We start from the raw sequence: 27,312 nt of genomic DNA, 5'->3' as shown, positions 1-27,312 counted from the left end.
ACAGGTGCCTGCCACCACGCCTGGCTAATTTTTTGTATTTTTAGTAGAGACAGGGTTGCACTGTGTTAACCAGGATGGTCTCGATCTCCTGACCTCGTGATCCAGTCGCCTCAGCCTCCCAAAGTGCTGGGATTACAGTCATGAGCCACCACGCCTGGTCCTGTGTTTAATCTTCTGCTACACCCGGCCTGGGCTCTAGCATGTACACAGGTGACCCAAGTGACCCACAGAAGGAAGGAATCCGTGGCCCATCCTCCAGAAAGCCTTCAACTCTGGCTTTCAGTTATGTCTGACATTCTCACTATGAGAGTTTCCGTCTCTTGGAGGCTGTTCCCTTCCACCAGGTTAACCAGATCCCACCCAGAGCGGAGCAGGACACCATGGGGAGAGGCCGTGGAAGAAGAAAGTCAAGGGAAAAGCTGACACATAGGACACGGTCAGTCCTGTGAGGGACCCAAATGAGAATACGTGCTAGGACATGGAGCATGGTTCCAGCACCCATAGGAAGGAAGAAAAATCCCTGAGAAGACAGACATTGCTCACACCATCATTCTGGCAGGACTAGTTTGGTTCCATGCTGCAACCTGGGCTGCAAGGTTGAGCAGCTCCGGGTAGTTCCTGTGTGAATTGAGATGATGGCCTTGGTCTCATTGAGATGATGGACTACTACAGACCTCTGGGGAGCCCAGAGTACTCTTCAGAGCAGGAGATGCCCAGAGCCTCATTCCACCAAGGCAGGTCAAGAGGCTACTGATGTATTATTTCCCATTTGTTTCGCTTACTGTTTTGATCATTGACTTACTTATTCATTCATTAACATACTTATCCCTGTTTTGTTACAAAATGGATTTAAGGTGAAACTAATTTACCCAGAGCCTCCCAAAGTGCTGGCATTACGGGTGTGAGCCACTGCACCTGGCCTAGAAGATATAATATTTTTTAAAGTTCACTCATATCTATCCTCAATTGCATTCAATAATTTAATTCAACAAATAATTTTTAAATGCCTAACTCTATAAACAGTGAGATATCAGTGAAAAGACAAAGATGGACCCCACCTGAATGTACCTTATAGTCTAGCTATGGACAAGTAACAGACAATTTCAATATAATTGCACACCAGTTACTTCATAATTCTAGTTTTGTTTTTGTTTTTGTTTTTGTTTTGAGTCAGAGTCTTGCTCTGTAGCCCAGGCTGGAGTGCAGTGGTATGATTTTGGCTTACTGCAGTCTTCACCTTACAGTCTGAAGCCATCCTCCCACTTCAGCCTCCCAAATAGCTGGGACTATAGGCACACATCACCACATCTGGCTAATTTTTTTAAAATATGTTGGTAGAGACAGGGCCTCACTATGTTGTCCAGGGTGGCCTCAAACTCCTGGAATTAAGTGATCCTCCCATCTCAGCCTTCCAAAGTGCTAAGATTACAAGCATGAGCCACTGTGCCTGGCAAATCTTACTATCAGTCAGTCCCTAACTACTGCAACAATTAGTGTTCATAGCCATTTATATTTTATAGACTCTAATGACATCTCACTAATTGTCATACCATTCCTCAACAACCAAAAGTTGTTCTCCAGAGCAAGGCTGGTGCAATGGCAGCCCTCTGGCCCCACCCCCAGCCTTTGCTGCCCAACAGCCTGCTGCTACCACCCAGGCAGTGGCCTTCAGTGAGCTCTCCCCTTAAAATGAAAGAACTTACATACAAACATATGAGAATGGATGTTACAGCAATCAGTAGACAATTTTTAATGCAGCTTGCCAACTACAAGCAAGCATGGGGAAGTAGCTAAATTTGTGGAGACCCATTCTCAAACAAGGTCTAGTTATGTTTAGCTCAGCTCATCCAACTTCCTTCAGAATTCAATTGAACAAACTGCCCCCAGGGACTGACTAGGATTCATGGGATATCTGTGCCTCAGGACACCCACGGGAGCCAGGCTTTCTCTAGTCCAGGATCCTCTGTGCTGGCTCCAGGTGAGAGTCCCTTGTTTCACCTGCTTCCACCCCATGTGCAAGCCAGGGTTTCTTCTTGCTTGAGGAGATGCTGGTGATTCAGGTCCTTCCTGGGTTTACGCAGAAACAGACCCTGGTTCTCCTGACCTTCTAAGCTATGTGAAAAAAATACTGAACTTGGCCGGGCGCGGTGGCTCAAGCCTGTAATCCCAGCACTTTGGGGGCCGAGGTGGGTGGATCACGAGGTCAGGAGATCGAGACCATCCTGGCTAACACGTGAAACCCCGTCTCTACTAAAAAAATACAAAAATTAGCCGGGAGCGGTGGCGGGCGCCTGTAGTCCCAGCTACTCGGGAGGCTGAGGCAGGAGAATGGCGTGAACCCGGGAGGTGGAGCTTGCAGTGAGCTGAGATCCGGCCACTGCACTCCAGCCTGGGTGACAGAGCGAGACTCCGTCTCAAAAAAAAAAAAAAAAAAAAAAAAAAAAGAAAAAAATACTGAACTCAAGCCATCAGATGTTTTACAGTCCTATTTAGAGGACTATGGGAAATTCATTTGACTTCTAAGAGCCAGAGTTTTCTTCCTAGGGAAATAAAGATTCTGCTAGCAGCCCTGCTTTTCTCCCTGGCTGGCTGCAAGGCTCAGAGCCTTGTGAAGTGTACAGCCCTGTGTGGAGAGAGGGAGGGATTCATGCTCACACACTCATCTTCTGCTGGGATGCCTAGTTCCCCTGGCTGTGTGTTCACCTGCATCCTAGAGGCTCCACTGTGGTCAGGATCAGCTCTAAGTCAGGATACTTATAGTTATATGAGTTAAAATTACATAAGTTTAAGCTGGTCTCGAACTCCTGACCTCAGGTGATCCACCCACCTCAGCCTCCCAAAGTGTGGGGATTACAGGCAGGAGCCACAGCACCCAGCCCTAGATGTTTTAAATGGAATATTTAGTGTCCCAAACCTAGATTACAATCTGAAGAAGAGTAGAAACAGACCTCTGTATAAACCAACATAAAACTGAAGCCAATCTCAGGTGCTGGGTCAGGGTTGAAATCTCGTGCTCTCCCAGCTGTGAGCGATGTTTGAGATAGTCCAGGTTAATCCCCGCCTTTTAGAGATGAAGAAAGGGAAGCCTGGCCACTGGCTCCACATCACCCCTAAAGGTAATTGTCAGGCCTCTGCGCCCAAGCCAAGCCATTGCATCCCCTGTGACTTGCACGTATAGGCCCAGATGCCCTGAAGTAACTGAAGAATCACAAAAGAAGTGCAAATGCCCTGCCTCGCCTTAACCATTGACATTCCACCACAAAAGAAGTGAAAATGGCCGGTCCTTGCCTTCAGCGATGATATTATCTTGTGAAATTCCTTTTCCTGGCTCATCCTGGCTCAAAATCTCCCCCACTGAGCACCTTGTGACCCCCCACTCCTGCCCGCCAGAGAACAACCCCCCTTTGACTGTAATTTTCCTTTACCTACCCAAATCCTATAAAACGGCCCCACCCTTACCTCTCCGATGACTCTCTTTTCGGACTCAGCCCGCCTGCACCCAGGTGAAATAAATAGCCATGGTGCTCACACAAAGCCTGTTTGGTGGTCTCTTCACACAGACACGAATGACAGTAATAATAAACCAGGGCGCAGGAACCACATTCCTCATCTCCCCAAGTCAGAAGCTGAGGGTAATGGCTGATATTTGGTTTTTTTTGTTTGTTTGTTTCTTGAGCTTTAAACTTTTTCTGAGTGTGTTTGGATTTTGTATATAAGTTATACTTATAAATATCCTGATGTAGATTCTTTCCTTCACAAAAACAGAGAACAGCTAAGATCACCCAGCGAGTAAAAGACAGAGGCTGAGTCGGTGCACAGTGTGAGGGTTATAGCAAGAATTGGGGAAAAAAAAGATGGATTTTTTTTTTAACTTCCTTGAAAATAGTGGTAGGATACACAATATTGAAGGAGAAGAACAAAGTTAGAGGACCTACAGTATTTGACTTCAGTACTTACTATAAAGTTACAGCAACCAAGACAGTGTGGTATTGGCAAAACAATAAACAAAGAGCCGGGCACGGTGGCTCACGCCTGTAATCCCAGCACTTTGGGAGGCCAAGACAGGCAGATCACTTGAGGCCAGCAGTTTGAGACCAGCCTGGCCAACATGGTAAAACCCCATCTCTACTAAAAATACAAAAATTAGCTGGGCGTGGTGACACACACCTGTAACCCCAGCTACTCAGGAGGCTGAGGCAGGAGAATTGCTTGAACCCAGGAGGCGGAGGTCACAGTGAGCCGAGATTGGGCCACTGCACTCCAGCCTGGGTGACAGAGCGAGACTCCATCTCAAAAAAAAAAAAAAAAAAAAAAAAGAATAAAGAGATCAATGAAACAGAATAGAGATCCCAGAAACAGACCCATATAAATATATAAATATAGTCAATTGATCTTTGACCAAAAAAACAAAGGTAATACAATGGGGAAAAGATAATCTTTTCAAAAAATGGTACTGGGACAACAGGACATTTACATTCAAACAAATGAATGAAGATATAGCTCTTATACCCTTCACAAAAAATTAACTCTAAATAGATCACAGATCTAAATGTAAAACACAAAATGATAAGACTCTTAGAAGATAACATAGGAGAAAATCTAGCTGACCTTGGCTTTAGTGGTGACTTTTTGTTTTGCTTTGGTTTATTTATTTATTTATTTGAGACAAGATCTCTGCGGCCCAGGCTAGAGTGCAGTGGCACTACCACAGCTTACTGTAGCCTTGACCTCCCAGGCTCAAGTGATCCTCCCACCTCAGCTTCCTGTGTGGCTGTTAACTACAGGCACATGCCACTATGCCTGGCTAATTGTTCTGAAATTATTTGTAGAGATAGAGTCTCTCTATGTTGCCAGGCTATCTTGAACTCCTGGGCTCAAGTGATCCTCCCATCTTGGCCTTCCAAACTGCTGGGATTACAAGTGTGAGTCACTGCACCCAGCCAGGTTATGACTTTTTTGACATGACACCAAAGGTGTGATCTGTGAAAGAAAAAATTGATAAGCTAGACTTCATTAAAATTAGAAACTTCTGCTCTGTAAAAAATACTTATGATAATGTAAAGAGAAGCCACACACTGGGAGAAAACATTTGCCAAAGATGTATTTGATATGGGACTATTATCCAAAAACGTAAATAAAACTCTTGAACCTCAACAGTAAGGAAACAAGCAACCAATTAAAAATGGGCCAAGACCTTAAGAGACACTTCACCACAAAAGATATACGGGTGACAAATAAGCATATTACAGATGCCCCACAATGTATGTCATCAGGAAAATGCAAATTAAATCAACAATGAGATACCACCTACACACCTTTTAGAACAGTGAAAATCCAGAACACTGATGTAAGGTACCTTGATGTGCTTTGGTCAAGGAATAGGCCGAGGCGGGTATCCAGGCCTGTGTGAGTCAGCAAGTTTGGCACGCAGGCGCACACCTCCACTTGTTATATAACCTGTTTGTGTAAGTTCATACTTGACTTGGAGCCACAGTTGTCTGTAAAAGGTATAACTGCCCTGTTAACACTGTGCACCAGAGACATGGCTCTTGGACTCGGCACGCCTCAGCATGGCTTGACATGGTGGGCGCACAGGTGCCCAGAGAAAGAAAGAGTGAGTCAGAGCTGTCCGTCTTTGCAGATGGACAGAAGGAGCCAGGACATAGCTCAGCTCACTCGTGCCCAGAGAGAGAAAGAGTTAAGCTGCTCACCCTGAAGGCAAGGGAGAGCCGGCTACGCAGCTGTGTGTGGGAGCCGCCAGACTAAGCAGCCGAGACAGGGCGGGCAGTGTGAGAGAAAGCTGTTGATGAGAGCTGCTGCTGAATAAAATCATCTTTCACCTGCTTACAGCCCCCTGAGTGCTCTTTCTGCTCATCCAGCCACTCCCTTCGGATTCAGCATAATATTTGGCCTAGTCGTGAACCTGACAACTGACAACATCACATGCTGGCAAGGATGTGGAGCAAAAGGAACCCTCATTCATTGCTAATAGGAATGCAAAGTGGTATGGTCACTTTAAGGATAGATTGGCAATTTCTTACAAAACTAAACATATGGTTACCATACAATGTAGTAATCATACTCTTTGATTTTAACCCAAAGAAGTCAAAAATTTATGTCCACACAAAAACCTGCACATGGATGTTTATAGCAGCTTTATTCAAAATTGCCAAAACTTAGAAGCAACCAAGATGTCCTTCAGTAGGAGAATGGATAAATAAACTGTGGTACTTTCAGACAATGGAATATTACTCAGCACTGAAAAGAAAGGACCTATCAAGCCATGAAAATACATGGAGGAAACTTAAATGCATGTTACTCGTGAAAGAAGCCAATTTGAAAAGGCTACATACTGTATGATTCCAACTATATGGCAACATGGAAAAGGCAAAACGATGGAGATGGTAGAAAGAGCAGTAGTTGCTAGGGGTTAGGGTGGAGGGAGGGATGAATAGGCAGAGCGCAGAGGATTCTTAGGCCAGTGAAAATACTCTGTATGATGGTTTAATGGAAGATACATGCCACTATAAATCTGTCCAAACAAACAGAATGTAAACCACCAAGAGTAAACCGTAACGTAAACTATGGACTTTGGGTGCTAATGATGTGTCAATGTGGGTTATCAATTGTGACAAATGTACCACTCTGGTGGAAGCGACGTTGATAAGAGGGCGGCTATGTATGTGTGGGGGCAGGGAGGATATGAGATATTTCTGTATCTTCTGGTTAATTTTTCTGTGGACTAAAACTACTTTTAAAAATAATGTCAGCCGGGCACGGTGGCTCACGTCTGTGATCCGAGCACTTTGGGAGGCCGAGGCAGGCGGATCACAAGGTCAGGAGATCAAGACCATCCTGGCTAACATGGTGAAAACCCATCTCTACTAAAAATACAAAATTTTTTAGGCATGGTGGCGGGCAGCTGCAGTCCCAGCTACTAGTGAGTCTGAGGCAGGAGAACGGAGTGAACCCGGGAGGTGGAGCTTGCAGTGAGCCGAGATCACGCCACTGCACTCCAGTGTGGGCAACAGAGCAAGACTCTGTCTCAAATAATAATAATAATAATAATGTTTATTTTTTAAAGTTTCTTTAAAAATAAATATGCAAAGGATGAAGCAGGGACCCCTGAAATTTCATCACTTAGAGCAGCGGTCTCCAAACTACTGTGATCACACCATTAGTAAAATAAGTTTGCACACCTGCCTTCAATACATTTATACTGTATTTATTTATAATTTAAAAATAATTGTAGAATCATGGGGCTACCTTTTTTTATACAGAGAGTACAGTTGCTAGACAGATAAGGACTGCTATATTTCTCTTATTCAAAGGGATGTTTTTTCTCTTCTCAAATAAAAACTGACATGAGTCGGGCTAGTTAAGCAATTTCATCTTTTCTCCGGTTACAGATCTGATTTCATAAGACACGGTGATCGCCTCTTCTCTGACAGGCATTGAAGAGAACACGCTGATAAGTCGGGCCACTCTGCAGAACACCACGGCCCACGTTTCACTTGCTTTTTGTTTCCATCTGGCCTTGTTTTGTGTTAAATGGCCCTCACACTTTTTCTGCCCACTTGCCGCAAGCATCCTAGATGTTTTAAATGGAATATTTCATGCCCCAAACCTAGATTACAATCTGAAGAGTAGAAACAGATCTCCATATGAACCAACATAAAAACGAACCCAGTCTCAGGTGCTGGGTCAGGGTTGAAATCTCGTGATCTCCCAGCTGTGAGCAATGTTTGAAACAGTCCAGGCTAATCCCCGCCTTTTAGAGATGAAGAAAGGGAAGCCTGTCCACTGCCCCTAAAGTTAATAACAAACCAGGACGCAGGAGCCACATTCCTCATCTCCCCAAGTCAGAAGCTGAGGGTAATGGCTAATATTTGTGCCTTGAGCTTTAAACTTTTTCTGAATGTGTTTGAATTTTATTTATTTATTTATTGAGACAGGGTCTTGCTCTGTAGCCCAGGCTAGAGTACAGTGTACACAATTGTATTTGTGCCACTGCAGCCTCAAATTCCTAGGCTCAGGAGATCCTCCTGCCTCAGTCTCCCCAGTAGCTAGGGCTACAGATGTGCAACCACCACACTAGGCTAATTTTTTTTGTAGAGATGGGGATCTTGTTATGTTGCCCAGGCTGGTCTCAAACTCCTGGCCTCAAGCAATCCTTCCGTCTTGGCCTTCCGAAGTGCTGATTACAGGTGTAAACCACCATGCTCAGCTTTTTTTTTTTTTTTTTTTTTAATATTTTCTTTTTACCCTATGATCAGTTAACAGAGGATAAATGTGTTCTATTTTATTCTCGCATTTCATCTTCTCAAGATGTTGTATTTGGCAAATGAGGGGAAAATCAGGCCATATAGAGGGAAATGACTTCTCTCTAGATGTTCATGAAGTTTGCCTCTGGGTTGTAAGTGAAATCCTAGCATCTAAGTTTCCTAATACCTACTTCTTTTTTTTTATTTTTTAGACGGAGTTTTGCTCTGTTGCCCACGCCAGAGTGCAACGGCATGATCTCGGCTCACCGCAACCTTGGCCTCCTGGGTTCAAGCAATTCTCCTGCCTCAGCCTCCAGAGTAGCTAGGATTACAGGCACCCGCCACCACAACCAGCTAATTTTTTGTATTTTTAGTAGAGACAGGGTTTCACCATGTTGGCCAGGCTGGTCTTGAACTCCTGACCTTGTGATCCACCCGCCTCGGCTTCCCAAAGTGCTGGGATTACAGGCATGAGCCATGGCACCTGGCCACCTAATACCTACTTCTAACAGTAAATAGAATATTACTATACATTGCAAGAGCAGAGCTCTGTAATAATTAAGGAAACTGGTGATTTATAAGGAAGGTCTGGTATGTCAGTTATTGCAATTACATACATCTAAGCTTGACATGAAGAAAAGTCTCTGGTCTGGGTGAGGGCAAATCTATTCTTTAACACAACAGAATGATCTAGCACAGGAGATTTCTCAAAGTGTGGTATCTGGACCAGCAGCATCAGCATGATCAGGGGACTCACTAGAAATGCAAATTCCCCAGCCTCACCTCAGACCAACTAGATCGGAAACTCTAGAAGTGGGGCCCATAATCTGTGCTTGAACAAGCCTTTGAGTTTGACATCTGCTCTGGGGCAGTGTTCTCAAATTTTGGTCCTGGGACCCCTAGCTTCAGGATGTCCAGAGGGAGCTTCTGAGATGGGTTATGTGGAAGTGCAAGGAAATGAAAGGACCAATGGTTTATTCCTTCAAGTTCAGTGTTTCCCAAACTGGCCTAATTGTAAGGATTACTGGGGACCTCTGAAAAAGACCAACTTTCAGGTCGGATGCGGTGGCTCACACCTGTAATCCCAGCACATTGGGAGGCCGAAGCAGGAGGATCACTTGAGCTCAGGAGTTTGAGACCAGTCTGGGCAACATAATGAGACCCTATCTCTACAAAAAAGTTTTAAAACTTAGCCAGGCATGGTGGTGCATATCTGCAGTCCCAGCTCCTCAGGAAGCTGAAGTGGGAGGATTGCTTGAGCCTGGGAGATCGAGGCTGCAGTGAGCTGTCATTGCACTGCTGTGCTCCAGCCTGGGTGACAGAGCAAGACCCTGTCTCAAAAAAAAAAAAAAAAAAAAAAAAAAAAAAAAAAAAAGACACAATTCCTGGACCGTACTCCAGAGGATTCAGAATCGAACCAGGAGAGAATAGCGGCAAAGGGCAGGGTCAGATTCTCATGCAGCCCCTTGGAAGATGTGGTCCACTCATCCTAACTCCCTAGGAAATTATTGCTCTGGGACTCCAAAACCACTGATTTAATTTATAAAATCCACCTCAGCCCAACACCATCAACATTTGAGAGGGACCCACCTGCTGGTCCTTCATTCAGTTAATAAGTATTATTCAGAATCGATTGTGTTTTAAACAAGGGAATAAAAATGTTTTTAAATAAAAATTTCTGTCTCTGATTATTTTTTAGGGTTATGATGGATGATCAGGCACACAGAAGCCCAAGGAGACCTCTGAAGACAAAGCATTCAGTCTAGATGGAGGAAAGACTGTCACTAAATAGAGGGAGAAGAGGGAGGTTACGCAGGCGAGAGTGGCAAGAAGATAAACAGGGAAGGGAAGGACCAAAGAAGCCGAGATTTCCTGGGAAACTAATGAAGGATGATTCTGGCTCCTTGGACCCATGGGAGGGAGACCAGCTTGATGGGTTAGTACCAAGGTGAAAGCTTTTGAGGCTGCTTTGTTTAAGCACCTGCTCTGTCCCTTTCCAACAGGCATTTGGCTCAACCTATTTGAGCCTCAGTCTCCCCATCTACGAATAGGCTGATAATAGGACTGCTCTCAAAGAGCCGTGACCAGCAAATGTAATGAGGTTGTTGGTGTTTCCCAGGCTCCGTCAGCTGGTGTGGCCACACAGCTATAGCTAGCCAGAAGCACGCAGTCCATGGGAACCATTATGATTCTAAACACCTTCTGGCAGTACTCAAACTTTTTCTATCTAAGTCATCACCTCTTAGTCAAGGGAAAGGCTGTCCCCTTATAGACCCTTCCAGTGACGATCAGTCCTGTTTCTGATGTACTTTATTTATTTATTTACTGAGACAGAGTCTTGCTCTGTCACCCAGACTGGAGTGCAGTGGTGCAATCTCAGCTCACTGCATGCAACCTCTGCCTCCAGAGTTCAAGTGATTCTCCTGTCTCAGCTTCCCAAGTAGCTGAGTGCGCACCACCACGCCCTGCTAATTTTTGTACTTTTAGTAGAAACAGGGTTTCACTATGTTGGCCAGGCTGGGCAACATAATGAGACCCCATCTCTACAAAAAAGTTTTAAAACTTAGCCAGGCATGGTGGTGCATATCTGCAGTCCCAGCTCCTCAGGAAGCTGAAGTGGGAGGATTGCTTGAGCCTGGGAGATCGAGGCTGCAGTGAGCTGTCATTGAAGTCAAACTCCTGCCTTCAAGTGATCCATCCACATTGGCCTCCCAAAGTGCTGGGATTACAGGCGTGAACCACTGTTCCCAGCCCTTCTGATGTACTTCAAAGCCAGACTACACACCAATAAAAGAGTTTATAGGCTTTGTCTCATCCCATTGGTGAATGAGGAGAGGTGGAGCAGGAAAGGAGCCTGTTCCTGGGGTGGCGGGCCCAGCAGCTCTCATGGCTGCCTATGCCTCCCTCTGGCTCAGTTTAAACTCAGCGGAGCTTAATCCCAGGTGCACCGTCTGTTTGCAGCAGAGCCAAATGGGTTCCTTGCAAGGATTTTCTCTGCATCTCTTGCTCTTCCTAAATCTGGTTGCCTCTTTCCCACCATAACTTGCTACTCCAGGCAAAAACAAGACAAATTCATTGGAAAAGGAGCTGAGATTGACAAGAATTTAATTTTCCCTGAGAGATCCTTTAAAAAGGGGCAGGCCAGCACTCGGAGCTAAAGCAGGTTTATTGACTAGTAATTGGTTAATTATCTACACCAGTGGTTCTCAAACTTGAGCATGCATCACATCCACCTGGAGGGTTGAGTCTTACACAGACTGCTGGGCCCCACGTCCAGGGTTTCTAATTCAGCAGGTCTGGGTGGGGCCTGAGAATTTGCCTTTCTACCAACCTCCCAGGTGATGCTTATGCTGTTGGTTCCAGGACCATACTTTGAAGACCACTTACTCTACATTTTGGAGAAAGAAACTATGAGTTATCAAAAGCTACAGATTATCATTAAAAAGCCAAATTGAAAGCTACTCTCCCTTAATGGCAAATTGTAACGGAGGCTAAAAGGAAGCAAAAAATATCACTAAATAGGCCGGGCGCGGTGGCTCAAGCCTGTAGTCCCAGCACTTTGGGAGGCCGAGACGGGCGGATCACGAGGTCAGGAGATCGAGACCATCCTGGCTAACACGGTGAAACCCCGTCTCTACTAAAAAGTACAAAAAATTAGCCAGGCATGGTGGCGGGCGCCTGTAGTCCCAGCTACTCGGGAGGCTGAGGCAGGAGAATGGCATGAATCCGGGAGGCGGAGCTTGCAGTGAGCTGAGATCCGTCCACTGCACTCCAGCCTGGGTGATGGAGCGAGACTCCGTCTCAAAAAAAAAAAAAATCACTAAATAGGCATCAGATAATCTATGACATCATACTGGATTACAGTACTGGTTCTGATCACCAGTGCATGGTGTTCAGTTTATCGTTTGTGAGCATGGTGGTCGTCTTCTAATTTTGTTTTTAATTTATGGAGAACTTTGGCATCCAGTATAATATGAGGGCAATTGAATGACCCATTGTTCCAAAACCATCTCCTGTTTCAAGAGAAATTTCCAGCATCAGAGTCAGAAAGTTAATGACGACGTGTCTAGACCTACATAGAGAACTAAACAACTAAACAGGGAACCCAGAGTACCTTCTGGCCTTCTCTCATTGAACTTGGAAGCATTAATTAAATTAGTTGTCAACACTTTGGTGCTGAGACAGTGAGAAGCAAAGCAACACAGGTAGAACCACGGCTAAAGTCAGCCTCAGAGGAAGAAAATGAGACGGAGAAGCAGCTTGAAGATTTTAGTCTAAGGGCTGGGTGCGGTGGCTCACGCCTGTAATCCCAGCACTCTGGGAGGCCGAGGTGGGCTGATCACCTGAGGTCAGGAGTTTGAGACCAGCCTGGCCAACATGGCGAAACCCTGTCTCTATGAAAAATACAAAAATTAGCTACGTGTGGTGGCTTATGCCTGTAACCTTAGCTACTTGGGAGGCTGAGGCAGGAGAATCGCTTGAGCTTGGGAGGCAGAGGTTGCAGTGAACTGAGATCCGCACCACCAGCAAAGTGAAACTCTGTCTCAAAAAAAAAAAAGAAAGAAAGATTTGGGTCTTAGGTGGCTGTCCAAGGACAAAACAGGGAGGGAGATACTGAAACAAGGTTACGGGCGGTATCAAGGCACCTGCTTTCAGGTACCACCATCTCGATTATCAAAGGGGTTACAGGATGCTAAAGTGACAGCAAAACAGGTCCTGACTGCTCCAAAGGGAAATCAGCAGAGTCATTAATGACTTGGCTCCTGACCAGCCCCGTGTGCCCTGTTTAATTCTCAAGAGCCTCTCCTCCCTTACTCACTGTCCCAGTTCTCTCCCCGTACCCAGGAAGGCATGCTTTCTGTGTAGGTCATTCCACAAGGAGGCTGGGTCACTTATTTCTGGGAGGATGTGGTGCAGGTCCATGGAGGGGAAGATCAGCAGCTCAAGCTCAGACAGAAATATGTACCCTGAAATTCGAGATGCCTCGTGCTAATTCCCATGGAGACTGGTGTCAGGTAACTGAGGACAAGACCGTAAACACAGTCGCATCTGTCCGACCCTGTTCTGCAGGCAGCATCTAGGGGATTCTCTCTCCCTGGGGCAGCCTCCTTGGGCCTAGCAGCCAGCTCTTGCTATAGAAACCTCGCCTGGAAAGGAATATTTCCATTGTGCAGGCTCAAAAGAGGCTTTACAGTGAGCTCAGGGCCTTTCTGGACAGTGGTGTACTCAAATTGGGGGGAATGATGAAAGTGTTAGGAAGCAGGATGGGTAACGTTAGGGTGCACAAACCCAGAAGGCTGAGGGTTATGCCAAGAAAGGCTTTTGAACATATCAAATAAACTGGTTTTTGTAGCCTTCTGCCCATGAGCCAGGCACTTTGCCTGTGTTGTTTCATCCTTACTACAACCATGTGAAAGTGCAGAGATAGGCTCAGAACTCACTCACTTGCCCAAGGACATCCAGCAGGTAGTGACAGAGCCAGGATTCCATCAGACTCACTCAGAGCCCATGCTCTGTCCATCCCACCATGTAACCCTCTAAAGGGGAACACCAGTAGGATCTCTAATTAAGGAGGAAAAGGTGATATTCGGGTGTTCTCTATTTCTGCAGCATGAGAGCTTTAGGTTAGACACAAGTGGGGATTGTTCAAAACAAAAATGGATTGTCTCAGGAAGTTAAAGAACTCCCTTTAGGCCGGGCGCGGTGGCTCAAGCCTGTAATCCCAGCACTTTGGGAGGCCGAGACGGGCGGATCACGAGGTCAGGAGATCGAGACCATCCTGGCTAACACGGTGAAACCCCCTCTCTACTAAAAAATACAAAAAACTAGCCGGGCGAGGTGGTGGACGCCTGTAGTCCCAGCTACTCGGGAGGCTGAGGCAGGAGAATGGTGTAAACCCGGGAGGCGGAGCTTGCAGTGAGCTGAGATCAGGCCACTGCACTCCAGCCTGGGCAACAGAGCAAGACTCCGTCTCAAAAAAAAAAAAAAAAAAAAAAAAAGAACTCCCTTTAGGGGATGATTTGGGAGCATGACCCTGCCCTGAAGTGGAAGAATGCAAAGTGAAGGAGGGCCCTCCGCAATCTAGGGGCAGTCCAGAGGAAAAGGCACGGATGTGGGGCCTGCACGTGGTTCTGGGGAATCACAGGAAAGGGAGAGTTGCTAAAGTCCCCCAACCCCACCAAACACACACACGCAATCCAAAAGACTAACTGAACATGTGAGGCCTTTTTTTAAACTTTACTACTCAAAGGAATGAAGCTGTAGTTTACACCAGGTGTCAGGTGGCTGTTTTTGGCTGTTAGACTTGCCCGCCCCTTCCCCGGGACACCCTTCCTTGCCTAGGATAAATGTTGTTGCTTATTCAGACTGTTCGGAGGAGGAGGAAGCAGAATATTTGTGCTCAGCAGACTTTTTTTTTTTTTTTTTTTTTTGATACAGAGTCTCGCTCTATTGACCAGGCTGGAGTGCAGTGGTGCAATCTCGGCTCACTGCAACCTCCGCCTCCCTGGTTCAAGCAATTCTCCTGCCTCAGCCTCCAGAGTAGCTGGGACTACAGGCGCACACCACCACACCCGGCTAACTTTTGTATTTTTAGTAGAGACAGGGTTTCACTATGTTGGCCATGGCTGGTCTCAAACTCCTGACCCCACATGACCCACCCGACTCGGCCTCCCAAGTGCTGGAATTAACAGATGTGAGCTGTCCCGCCCAGCCCAGACCTTCTCAGCAGAAGTCCATCCAACCCTAGGGGTTTGCACCCCGTGGGCCCTGCAACGAGGGAGGGAGGCAGCTGTACGTTCCCATCTGTGGAGGGCTGGTATGTCCTGCCACAGAGTCAGGGGTCCTCAGATCATGGGTGCCAGCCAAGAGTGGAATGATTAGGAGCAAAAGCAAATCTAAACCTTGATAGTCTCATGGACTTCAGCATCCCCAGGTGTCCCCATCTGCAAGCGGTTCACCACCAGAAATGAGCTCCCTGGGGAGGGGCTCTGTGTGTAATTGGCTCCTCTGAGAGACTCCCTGGCCCCAGCAACTGCAGGCAACCTCACTTCCCAGGAGGAGCAGAGAGCTTTGCTCCCCAGTCTGGGTGAACAGTGTCAGTCGCTCAGGGTATCCTCTTTGACCACCTTGCCTACCCGGTGTCCCAGACACCCTCAGGTGTTCCCATTCACCTCTCCTACAACACTGTCTTTGCATTCAGGCATCTCTGTTTTCCCCACGAGTCTAAATCCTTTTCATCCTTCAAGGACTAACTGGAAGACACTTCCTCCCTGAAGCCTCCCAGGCTACCCAGCCCATGAAGATGTCTCCTGTGAATTTTTCACCAGTCTCTATTGCTCATTTGGCCTTCTCTGAGACCTCAATTCTCCTCACCATTGGTTGCCTTGACTTTTTTAGCTGTATCTCTGTACAGATGATTTCGCTTTTTTAACTATTTCCCGCAGCACAGAGTACGCTCAGTCCAGTGAGCACAGCAGACATTTCGATTGCTGGACTGCCTGAGTATGAATTATGGACAAACTTCTTTAAAAAATGTTTTACTGGGTCTGCATTACATCCTCTCAGACACAAATGTCCCAGCCTTCACAGGGTGTATCTGTTCATACAGAGGAAAATAATAAAACAGAAAACGGAAAGCATTCATAATGCCACCATCCAGAGTCAACCAGTGCGTGCTAGCATATATCCTTCTGCGTGCGTGCGTGTGTGTGTGTGTGTGTGTAAACAGCTTCATTGAGATTATCATTCACACGTGTCATACAATTTGATAGCCACGTGGAAAATATCAAATTAGATCCATTCCTTACATTAGGCACCAGGGTAAAAGCTTTTGGATTAAGCATCAAATGGATCAAAAGCTCAATGTAAAAATGAAACCATACAAATAATGCAAAAAACAGAGAGTGGAATACGTTATAATGTAGAAAAGACAAAATCTTTTCTAATTGTAACTCATAAAATCCCTAACTTATAAAGGTAATAAAATATTAACAAATTTGGTTCTGTAGCATTATAAAAACATCCTAAGTAAAATATCCTGGTAAAATCAAAAGGCAAATGAAAACCTGGGAGAAGGAATTGCAAATTGTATCACAGACAGTCAAGGTTAGTTAACAATCAAGATTAATGAATTGTTAATATCCTTAACAATTAAAGAATTTCTCAGAAGAAAAAGCCTAATAACCTGATAGAAAAATGGGCAAAATATGAACAGACATTTCACAGAAAAAACGAAGCAAATGAAACTAGTGAAAATATGTTTACTATTGTTTTCCTAATAACAGAATTGCAAACTTAAAATATGTACACTATGGTACCATTTCTTATCTTTCATATAGGCAAAAGTCCAAAAGTTGGACAATATAGTCTATTGGTGAGGCTTTGGGGAAACATTCTCCCCTATTGCTGATGGGGATTCAAAATCACACAATCTCTTTGGAGAAGGATTTTGTAATGTCCAGCAAAATTACATGTGCCCTTGCCCTTTGACCCAGCAACCGCAGTTCTAGGAGTCAATTGCAAACATAACTACCAGAAATGTGAAGTGGCATATGCTCCAGTTATTCATTGCAGCACTATTTGTAATAGCAAAAACTGAAAACAACCCAAATGTCCATTAGTAGGCCACTGGTTGAATTCATTAAGGAGTATGCACACAGTGAATTGTTGTGCAGCAATAAAAGGAAGGAGGATAGATGGCCTCCAGAGTATAGTGGTAAGTAAGAAATACAAGGTCAGAAGAGTAAATACGGTATGCTAGCTTTTTTTGTTGTTGTTAGAAAGGGAGGAGGGGCCTGGCACAGTGGCTCATGCCTGTAATCCCAGCACTTTGGGAAGCTGAGGCAGGCAGAATACCTGAGGTCAGGTGTTTGAGACCAGCCTAGCCAACATGGCGAAACCCCATCTCTACTACAAATACAAAAATTAGACAGGCATGGTGGCAGGCACCTGTAGACCCAGCTACTCAGGGGCTGAGGCAAGAGAATCACTTGAACCCGGGAGGCAGAGGTTGCAGTGAGCTGAGATCGTACCACTGCACTCTAGCCTGGGCAACAAAGCAAGACTCTGTCTCAAAAAAAAAAAAAAAAAAAAAAAAAAAAAAAAAAAAAAAAAAAAGGCCAGGTGTGGTGGCTCACGCCTGTAATCCCAGCACTTTGAGAGGCCAAGGCGGGCAGATCACGAGGTCAAGAATCCCAGACCACCCGGGCCAATATGGTGAAACCCCATCTCTACTAAAAATACAAAAATTAGCTGGGCATGGTGGCAGGCGCCTGCAGTCTCAGCTACTGGGAAGGCTGAGGCAGAAGAATGGCTTGAACCCGGAAGGCAGAGGTTGCAGTGAGCCAAGATTCCGCCACCACACTGCAGCCTGGGCAACAGAGCAAGATTCCATCTCAAAAAAAAAAAAAAAAGTTAATTAGAAAATATTATCTCTAAGATGAGAAGAGAAAGAGAATGGCAGCTGTGACAGCTGAGTGGGGAAGGGGCAGACATGGAGGCTAAATTCTCTGCTTCTATCTCTCCTATAATTTTTACTTTCAGCATGTAAATATGTTAGAGTATTGAAAAACAAAATTATGCTTAGAAAAGGCAACCCCCTTCAATCAAAAACAAACTTAGCCAAATGATGGTTATAGTATAGCAAGTTGATTTTGTAATCACAGGGAGAAGAATTATTTTAAGTGACTTTAAAACGCAGTACTTTGACCGAACATCTCTCTAGGGAAGATGCAGCCTAGGGGCAAAGAGAACCACAGAGAAATCTGAAACCCTATTTGTCAGTCTTCCTAGTTATTCTACCGGACAAATGGCCCAGTTTCTTCAACAAATAAAATGAACAAAAATTGAAAGGAAAACATTCTTTTATGGATTAGAAAAGACTTGAGACAGACCTGTGACCAAATGCAAGGGTGAAAAGAGAATTTTGAAATAAAGAAAATTGAACTGTGATATTAACTGATATTAAGGAAGTGTTAATTTTGAGCGTCATTTTATTTAATTTCATGATTTATTTTATTATAGTTCATTGTATTATTATGGTTCTGATTAATTTATATTATGGTTTATTTAATTGAGTACTGTGATTATGGTTTTTTGTTGTTATTGTTTTTCCTATTAAGATATTTTTTCCCCTTTTGTCTATGGTATATTTATTTATTTCTAATTTTATTTTGAGTTGTTTGTTGTTGTTTTTTAAAAAGTGTGCCTTTAAGTGAGATTCCCAGGAATCAGCAACAGAAGCTCAGTGGTGACTAATGCCCTAGATGTCCCAGGGCTCTAAGTCCTACGTGGAATACCTAAGTCAACAGTGAATTTTTCAGAAGGGGCAAGTAAGAAATGACAGCCTTAGGACGACGGCAGCGACGGCCCAGCGGGCTCCGTGCGTGGGTCCGCGACGGCTTGGGGTCCGCCCGCGGACTGCGGTGCGAGCTGGCGGCCGGCTCCCCTCCTCCCCCGCCCGTAGCCGCCGCTGTGATTGGGCGGAAGATGGCGCTGGGTGGATGGAAATCCTAATGACAGTCTACAAATTCGCCTCCATCTGTGCCATGGAGTGGTGAATCAGATCGGAAAGATGCTTCAAAAGCAGATTCTCTACTGCACGCTGAGGAACAGTACAAAAAATGGCTGAAATCAGGTGGACATAAAATCGACAGTATTCAGGAAATCATGTTGAAGGATGAACCATTGAAGACTCCATTTCCCAACTGAATGATTGTTCTTTCTCACAGTTTACATTTTAGGAAAGCATTGGTATTAAATGGACTACATTAAAATGATTTTCGAGAAAAAAAAAAAAAAAAGAAATGACAGCTTTAAAGGCAACGACCCTATAACAAATATTCTGTTGAATCAAGTTGATTGAAGCAGAAAAACTTTCTCGGCATGAAAAAATCACACCGTCAGAGGCCAAGAGCACAGGCTCCCGCGTTCCAATTCCAGCTTTCTCACTTCCTACTCTCTGGCCTCGGGCCCGTTACTTAGCCTCCCTGTGCCTCAGTTTCCCTGTCTACAAAAGGTAAACGGGTAGAAAGAAAACCTATGTCATAGAGCTGTTGTGGGGAATAACTAAGTTAAAGACATGTAAAGTGCTTAGAACAGTGACTGGCACATATGAAGCACATTATTATTAAACAATAAATCTGATTTTTTAGCATTTAATTTTTAGAAAAAATTGATCAGTCATGTATATTGCTCCTCTTAGTTTTTTGCACCTTTCTTTTACATTTTTCTTCTTTCTTTTTTATTTTATTTTATTTTTTTTTTTGAGACGGAGTCTCGCTCTGTCGCCCGGGCTGGAGTGCAGTGGCCGGATCTCAGCTCACTGCAAGCTCCGCCTCCCAGGTTCACGCCATTCTCCTGCCTCAGCCTCCCGAGTAGCTGGGACTACAGGCGCCCGCCACCTCACCCGGCTAGTTTTTGTATTTTTTAGTAGAGACGGGGTTTCACCGTGTTAGCCAGGATGGTCTCGATCCCCTGACCTCGTGATCCGCCCACCTCGGCCTCCCAAAGGGCTGGGATTACAGGCTTGAGCCACCGTGCCCGGCCCATTTTTCTTTTTTAAAAGACAGAGTCTTGCTTCGTCGCCCAGGCTGGTGTGCAGTGGTGTGATCATGGCTCACCACAGCCTCAAACTCCTGGGTTCAAGGGATCCTCCCGCCTCCCAAGTAGCTAAGACTACTGGTGTGTACCATCACACCCAGCTAATTTTTTTGGCGGGGGGGCTAAATATGGGGGTCTCACATGTTGCCCAGGCTGTTCTTGAACTCCTGGCCTCAAGCGATCCTCCTGCCTCGGCCTACTTTTGCACCTTTACCTAGTGAACATGCCAATGGGGGAAAGATGACACAATCTGCAGTGATGCTCCCTCTTCTAGCGACTCCAGGGGCGCAAACTGGGGCCTACGGAGTGGAGGAGCACAGGCCGCCCTGAGGGCTGACCAGGCTCCATGCCAAATGACCTCAGAATGGCCTCCTCCGGGAAGCCTCACACCTCCCTGGTCCAGATCAGGAGCCCTTCTTTGCCTTTTTTCCACTGTGGGTAGCTACTCCTCCAGGGCACATTCATCACATTAGAGTAAATGAAATTCCCACAGTTCTCCCCTCCCCTGCAGAGGGGCACATTTGAGGGTAGGGCTGTGTTTCATTCTCCCTGGTAATCCCCAGCACCGCACCCAGCTCTATAGCGCTTCAGATCCACTTGTCAAAGTGACCAGAACTGTGGTCCAGGGGACAGCCTGTATGTGACAGACCCGCTTAAAGGACCTAGTGCCTGCACAGAGAGGAACTGTCAGAGGAGAGGGCAGGAGTGGAAAGGGAGCCACAGGCAAAATCCTAGTCTGCATTTCTTTCTTTCTTTTCTTTCTTCTTTCTTTTTTTTTTTTTTTTTTTTTTTTTTTTTGAGATGGAATCTCGCTCTGTTGCCCAGGCTAGAGTGTGGTGGCACCATCTCGGCTCACTACAACCTCTGCCTCAAGGGTTCAAGTGATTCTCCTGCCTCAGCCTCTTGAGTAGCTGGGATTACAGGCACATGCCACCAGGCCCAGCTAATTTTTGTATTTTTAGTAGAGATGGGGTTTCACCATGTTAGCCAGGCTGGTCTCGAACTCCTGAGCTCAACTATCAGCCCGCCTCAGCCTCCCAAAGTACTGGGATTAAAGGCATGAGCCACCATGCCTGGCCTTTTGCTTTTGGGAGACAGGGTCTCACTCTGTCCTCTAGGCTGGAGTGCAGTCGCTGGGACACGGCTCACAGCAACCTCAACCCCCCTGGCTCAAGCGATCCTCTCTCCTCAGCACCCTTGAGTAGCTGGGACTACAAGGCGCATGCCCCCATGCCCTGCTAATTTTTGTATTTTTTTGTAGAAATGGGGTTTTACTATGTTGTCCAGGCTGGTCTTGAACCTCTGGGCTCAAGTGACCCACCTGCCTCGGCCTCCCAAAGTTCTGGAATTACAGGTGTGACTCAACACACCCAGCCGTAGTCTGCTTTTGTACTTGGGGTCCACCTTGTCCAGCAACTTGAGTTCCACCTCCTCAAAAAGATGCTTGCCTAATCATCTTCACTGTATGTTCCTTGCCTCATTCCACAAGCCTTTACTGAGAAGCCTCCTGAAATACAATCTCGCCCCAACAAACTTCAGAATGATAAGAGATGAGCCTCATCAAAGAACATAATCAACAGAGTGAAAAGGCAACCTAAGGAATGGGAGAAAATATTCACAAATCATAAACCTGATCAGGGACTAATATCCAGAGTATATAAAGAATTTCTACAACTCAACAACAACAAAGAAACACAAATAACTCAATGAAAAAATGGGCAAATGACTTGAACAGACTTTTCTCCAAAGAAGATATACGAGTGGCCAACACGCACAGGAAAAGATGCTCAACATCACTAATCATTAGGGAAATGCAAATCAAAACCACAATGAGATATCACCTTATACCCACTAGGATGGCTATTATTAAAAAAAGAAAGAAAGAAAGAAACAGTAAATCACAAGTGTTGGTGAGAAAGTGGAGAAATAAGAAACCTTGTACACTCTTGGTGGGAATGTAAATGATGCAACTACTATGGAAAACAGTGTGGAGGTTCCTCAAATAATTAAAAATAGAATCATCAATTCCACTTATAGGTATATACTCAAAAAAATTGGAAGCAGGATCTCAAAGAGATATTTGCACACCCATGTTTATAGGGCATTATTCACAACAGCCAAGAGGTAGAAGCAACCCCAGTGTCCATCAGCAGATGATTAGATAAACAAAATGTGGTGTACACATACAATGGAATATTATTCAGCCTTAAAAAAGAAAGAAATTCTGGCCAGGCACGGTGGCTCACAACTGTAATCCCAGCACTTTGGGAGGCCGAGGCAGATAGATCACTTGAGGCCAGGAGTTCGAAACCAGCCTGGCCAACATGGCGAAACCCCATGTCTACTAAAATTACAACAACAACAACAAAAAAAAAAAAATTAGCCAGGTGTGGTGGCACATGCCTGTAATCCCAGCTACTCGGGAGGCTGAGACATGAGAATCACTTGAACTCAGGAAGCAGAGGTTGCAGCGAGCCAAGATCACACTACTGCACTCCAGCCTGGGCAACAGAGTGAGACTGTCTCAAAAAAAAAAAAAAGGGAGAAATGTTTAAGAGTGTAAATTTTATGTTATGTGGTTTTAGCACAATTTTTTTTTTTAAAGAGAAAATCTGGTGCAAAAATAATTCTAGCTGGGCACTGTGGCTCACGCCTGTAATTCCAGTGCTTTGGGAGGCCGAGGTGGGTGGATCATCTGAAGTCAGAAGTTCGAGACCAGCCTGGCCAACATGGTGAAACCTCATCTCTACTAAAAATACAAAAATTAGCCGGGCATGGTGGTGGGTGCCTGTAATCCCAGCTACTCAGAAGGCTGAGGCAGGAGAATCACTTGAACCTGGGAGGCAGAGGTTGCAGTAAGCTGAGATCATGCCACTGTATTCTAGCCTGGGTGACAGAGCAAGACTCAGTCTAAAAAAAAAAAAAAAAAAAAAAAAATTCTAAACAGTTGATTGAATAATCTCAACTACTTGGGGATAAAACATGATTTTTCTCTTAGTATAATTGCCCCCAACTAATCCAGACTGACCCATCCTTTTTTTTTTTTTTTTCCCTCAAATAGAGGGTTCCTTAATCACATCTTTTCCACCTCCCATAGCTTTCTAGCCACCTTTGGTTATTTCCGATTTAAGACTCAGTCCTTTGTTTGCATCCTGAAGCTTCAAGTCTCATGACCTCCCAGTCCACCCGCGCAGACTGGGTCTGTCTGCGACTCTAGTTTACGCTTGATCTCTTTACCCATCATCTCCTCCCCTCTCTAGAACCAGCCCTCCAGCGTGTGTTGGTGCAGGAAGAGAGAGAGGCAAAGGGCAAGTGTGTCCTCTCTCAGCACAGCGAGGTTGCATGGATCCATCCTGCACGCCCTCAGGAGCCGAGAACTCAAGGCAGCAGTTCTGGGCCCTCTCTGTCAGGCAGTATATCCCTTCCCCACTATCTCCCTCCCATCCTCTTCTCCACAGCCCAAGGGCAGATCGACAAGCCCGATGGCCAAGCGAACAACCATCTGGGAGCAAAACTCCCCTTCTTGCAAACACCTCTGGTTTTCCTTATGATTCTCTTAGGTCCTCACCCTACTCCTTGGTTTCTAGAAAGAGAGTGAATAACCCTCTCCCCAAAACCAGTCCAGCTCACCCTCTGCTTTGTCAACCCTCAGAGCTTGAATTGGGAATTATGGAACCAGATCGGACTTCCCCTGTAAGGCGAGGGGAGCTTGGCAGACTCCAGCTTCTGGGGGCTTACAGGTGGCTCTCAGAATGGAGAGAACTTTGGTTCTCACCTTTAGACCCTCTATCAAACCAGTGGTGTCAGAGCGGGGAGAGATCACTTTCAACTTTCAGTGACAGGGAATCAGAAAAAACGTTTCTGGAGAGGGAACATTTGAACTGGGTCTCAAAGGCTAGGTCAGATTTGGCAAAGTGAGGATGAATGGTCAGGTGAGAGGGAGGGAAGGCAGAGGCGAAGGCTCAGACACAAGGAGCTTCGTGGCACGCAGGCGTACCGGTTAGCTACGACAAACATGCGTGCAGGAGAGTGGAGAAAGGGAGTGACAGCATGCCCAGTGTTTCACATTGTCTTTGGCTTGGTCTGAGCTCAGTCTGTCCCGTGATGCTTTGAGGAGGATGTAGGCAGCTGTGCAGCCATTCTCAGGACCTGTATTTGCATTTGCACAGGCCGGTGAAGCTGAGAGTACCGAAGTTCACTGATGCTGGCCGGCAGCTGTTTGGAATGACTGCCAGTCTTGAAAGTAGAGTCCATGTATCTCAAGACATAAAATTAGCAAAATTCTTCTGCCGCCAATCCCATTTTCTTGCAGTCTTCATGCAGGAGCACCAGCTTCTCTGAGCATTTGAATCACTCCACACAGCTCCTTCTATGCTGAATGACACTGCCCAAAATACACCGGAGGCCTGTCCAGCACCCTGGAAATTCCATGACTACACCACATGAGGAAGCCGAGTCAGGGGAATTGGGGGCTTCAGGTTAGCTGTGGCCACTCATGTGCTGTGTGATTTTGGACAAGTCAGTCTCTGAACCTCAAATTCATCAGAAATGCAGGGGTGAGTACTAGCTGCCCTAGCACAGGATTAAATGAGGGAAATAACGTGCACAAATATGTTAAAAAGTGTCAGCCGGGCATGGTGGCTCATGCCTGTAATCACAGCACTTTAGGAGGCTGAAACCAGCGGATCACTTGAGACCAGGAATTTGAGACCAGCCTGGCCAACATGGTAAAACCCCATCTCTATTAAAAATACAAAAATTAACCAGGCATGGTGGTGCATGCCTGTAGTTCCAGCTACTTGGGACATTGAGGCAGAAGGATTGTTTGAGCCCAAGAGGCGGAGGCTGTAGTAAGTCAAGATCACACTACTGCACTCCTGCACTCCTGGGTGACAGAGCGAGACTGTCTCAACAACAGCAACAACAACAAAAAAGTAGTGACGTTGATGTGTATCTTACATGATGAATGCAGAGTTTCCACTCCTCTCAAGACCCCAGAGTATAGTGCATAGGGAAGCAGAAAGCATTTGTATTACCAGAGGGGAGGCTGGCTGTGCAGGGAGGACATGATCAATAATACTGTCAGCTTAAAATAAGAATCAGTGTCACCAAAACGCTGCTTCCAAACCAACCCCTGATGTTCTAGGTCCACCATTTCTCTGTCCCACCTCCCTGCTTTACCTCTTTTTTTTGTTTGTTTTGTTTTGTTTAGATGAATCTTTTTTTTTTTTTCTCTCAAAGAGAGGGTTTGAGAAAAACCTAGGCTGTCGCCTAGGCTGAAGTGCAGTGGTGTGATCTCAGCTCACCGCAACCTCCGCCTCCCAGGTTCAAGCAATTCTCCTGCCTCAGCCTCCCGAGTAGCTAGGATTACAGGTGCCTGCCACCATGCCCGGCTAGGTTTTGCATTTTTAGTAGAGACAGGGTTTCACCAAGTTGGCCAGGCTGGTCTTGAACTGCTGGCCTCAACTGATCCACCTCCGCCTCCCAAAGTGCTGGGATTACAGGCTGAGCCACTGCGCCCAGCCTTTCCTCTGATTTCTGTGGTACCTATCACCATGGTATGCAGGTACTCACATCAAATCTGTTTTTAAGTTCAAAACAGAGCCATATGTGGGAAGACACATTCCTCTTCTGAAGCCTTATCTCCGAAGCTGAGCTTGGAGTGAAGTGACAGGCGGAACTGACTCCTTGGAGGATGGAATCTTGAGATTTTATGTGGGAGCAGAAGAGAAGCAAGCACCAAATATCTATCAAATGTCCACAGAGGGAAACACTGTAGTAGCTGCCTAGAGATTCAGTCCTGCCCAAGTTTCCCTGCTCAGATTTCAGGTGCAATTTTGAGAAATGTTCTTCCCCAGTGGAGTGACCTAGTCAATGACCTCACCCTTTATGGGAAGGCGTGCCCATACGCACAATAACACAGTACTCATAAAGTCCACGAGAGGCCGGTCCAGGCCTTGGCCAGGGAAGCATCCATGGACTTGGGCGTTCGTCGCAGAATCTTCAGACGAATCTAGATGAGGAGTGAGGCCCTGCCTTGGAGGTGCTGCCCTCCCTCTGTGGCATGGAAGCCCTGCTGCCTGTGACAGGAGGCGACTGCACCTCACCCGCGGCCTGTATGCTGCAGGACCCAGTGAAGAGCTTCCTTAGCTTACCGCTGCGCAGGCACTAGGAAAGGGAGCACGTGCCAGGGAGATTTGCCTTCTTGGTCTGGTAGCAAATGTAGGCCCACCTGGTACAGGTAGGAGGTTCCGCAGGCCTTCTTGGCAGGTTTATGGGCGAAAGAAAGCGGTTCCCAGCCCCCTGCCCTGATGCGGCTGCACCTTCTGGAGCACCGTGAACACTCTGCCTCCTGCCAGGCCCCCAAAATACTCTTCTGTCTCTACAGTTGTGCCACCTTTCCCCAGCACCAGGGAGCAGCTCGGCAGGACCAGGCTCTGGGGGCCAGCACACGCGCTCTTCACAAGCCTAAGAGGGCTGTCGTGAGGGGAAAAAAATGGCATTATATGACGTCATTCCAGCTTTAATACTCATTCTGGAAAGAAGAGAGGATATAAAGAAATAGACATAGATTATGTACACACATACATGAAGGGTAAGTACTTGGAAATGTTAAAGAGTTCGTTTTAAAAGTCCTTAGGCAGCACCCCCTTCTCAAGTTAACTCCCGCTTGGTCCAAGGTGGAGCTCCGGGCTCCGAGGAGGCGCGGTCAGGGTGGGAGGCCTGGGCTGCGTGGACCGCGAGCGAGCCTCCTCGGTCTCCCTCCCTAGCGGAGAAGATCCTCCAGGCTAAGGTCCAAGGCCCAACTCCCTTGGGGCTGTCGCCGCCCACCTCCTCCCCGCCACCCTGGGCTTTGGCTTTGTCCTCGACCACGCTCCGGGAGTGCGCCGAGCGGTCGCGGTCCTGCTAGCCGGGGCCGCGTTCCCACCGCGAAGGCCCGGGCGCGCGCTGCTCGGGATCGGCTCCGGGACTCCAGCCACCAGGTGGCGCCACACGGCTACTGCGCGCCGCTCGGAGGCGGTCGGGTCGCCGCGGTGCGGAGGAACCAACACCGGGGGTAACCAGTCACCCGAGCCGACCCACCGCCCGCACTGCCGAGGCTCAGGCGCCCCAGTTCGGTGCCCAGAGGCCCGCCCCGGGACCAACCTGGACCGGCAGCTTCAGCAAAATTGCGGGATAGTTTAAAAACAAAAAAAAGTTTTCACCCCACCCGCCACTCCCAAATCAATTCAAAAATAGAAATTAAACTGGGCTGGGCGCGGTGGCTCATGGTGAAACCCCGTCTCTACAAAAAATGCAAAAGTTAGCCTGGCTTGGTGGTGTGCACCTGTAATCCCAGCTACTAGAGGGGCTGAGGTAGGAGAATCGCTTGACCTGGGAGCGGAGGTTGCAGTGAGCCGAGATCACACTACTCCACTCCAGCCTGGGCGACAGAGCCAGCCAGACC

General features: G+C 46.5%; 2 protein-coding genes and 1 long non-coding RNA gene across 3 annotated transcripts in view; 2 read left to right on the top strand and 1 right to left on the bottom strand.

Annotated features, from left to right (window-relative positions):
• The window catches only part of LOC126933583 (uncharacterized), a 55,821-nt gene extending 50,179 nt beyond the window's left edge, over window positions 1-5,642 (bottom strand). Inside the window, exon 1 of the long non-coding RNA XR_007718678.1 lies at window positions 5,357-5,642. This is a non-coding gene — a long non-coding RNA (uncharacterized LOC126933583). The remainder of the gene's footprint in view (window positions 1-5,356) is intronic.
• MORN2 (MORN repeat containing 2) overlaps window positions 1-27,312 on the top strand; it is a 1,051,609-nt gene that overhangs the window by 661,148 nt on the left and 363,149 nt on the right. The window lies entirely within an intron of this gene.
• The window catches only part of GEMIN6 (gem nuclear organelle associated protein 6), a 470,738-nt gene that overhangs the window by 181,902 nt on the left and 261,524 nt on the right, over window positions 1-27,312 (top strand). The window lies entirely within an intron of this gene.

The sequence above is a fragment of the Macaca thibetana genome, chromosome 13 (genome assembly GCF_024542745.1).
Source record: "Macaca thibetana thibetana isolate TM-01 chromosome 13, ASM2454274v1, whole genome shotgun sequence".
Lineage (NCBI taxonomy): Eukaryota > Metazoa > Chordata > Mammalia > Primates > Cercopithecidae > Macaca > Macaca thibetana.
Note: the sequence above shows the minus strand (reverse complement) of the source record. Positions and strands in the feature narration are given on the sequence as shown.